Here is a 903-nt window from a genome sequence, read left to right as displayed (position 1 = left end):
GTATAATAATAATTATAATAGGGATGTGAGGGTCGCTGCTTTGCTTGGATCATTGGCTCCATTAGGATTCAGGGAGCTGTGATGCTCTGCTCACAGTGCAGACAACCAGCTTCATTCATCAAGCTGAGCTCAACACAATTGAGCCAAAGAATGAACATTAACTGCACACAGTTGACAAATATTTGTTTCTTAAAAAAAAAAAAAAATCCATGTTCGGGTTTTTCCCCCCATCCTGTGAGTGAATCTGACTTTTCTATTCAACAGGTTTAGAAATATTAGACGGGAAATAAATATATTGTTGCAGATTAAAAGTGATTTTTTTTTTTCATTTTTGTTTTAATGGATTTACATGCAACCTTAAAGAGAAAGGAGCGGAAAAAAAAGCACCAACAGCCTCTTTCGGAGCATTAAACAAATACATTAGAATTCCGTCACTTTCTGCAGTCCAGATCAAATAAAAGGGCTCCTCAGGCCACTTCATTCTCCCTCATTCATTTGGATTGAAAGTGCAAAGAATGGTCAACTTCGACTAGGCCACCAATGTAGATTTAGCCCCCTTTTTTTTCCTTCTTTCAGCCAGACAAAAAGACTGATTTCTCCACAAACACATTGCTGACTGGGGAACTAGGAAACGAGCTGCGAGAGGCTTTTGGAATTTAAATCCACCCCTCCCCCCGCGGACTGTTTGTACAACACTGTTAGTTTCTTTTCTTTTAAACTCCCCCACTTTCTGCTTTCTGTGTTTGCAACATAAATGACTCCGAAAATGGAAACTGCGACTAAAGCTTGCAATTTAGATAAAAAAAAAAACATATTTTTTTTGTTTGTGAATTTGTCAGGAAAAATAAAACTATTTAAATTTTATTAAAATTCTTTAGGTCTTGATACAACAAATAATATACT

The sequence above is a fragment of the Austrofundulus limnaeus genome, unplaced genomic scaffold, assembly GCF_001266775.1.
Source record: "Austrofundulus limnaeus strain Quisiro unplaced genomic scaffold, Austrofundulus_limnaeus-1.0 Scaffold19, whole genome shotgun sequence".
Lineage (NCBI taxonomy): Eukaryota > Metazoa > Chordata > Actinopteri > Cyprinodontiformes > Rivulidae > Austrofundulus > Austrofundulus limnaeus.
The sequence above is the reverse complement of the archived record's forward strand: the minus strand, read 5'-3'. Positions refer to the sequence as shown.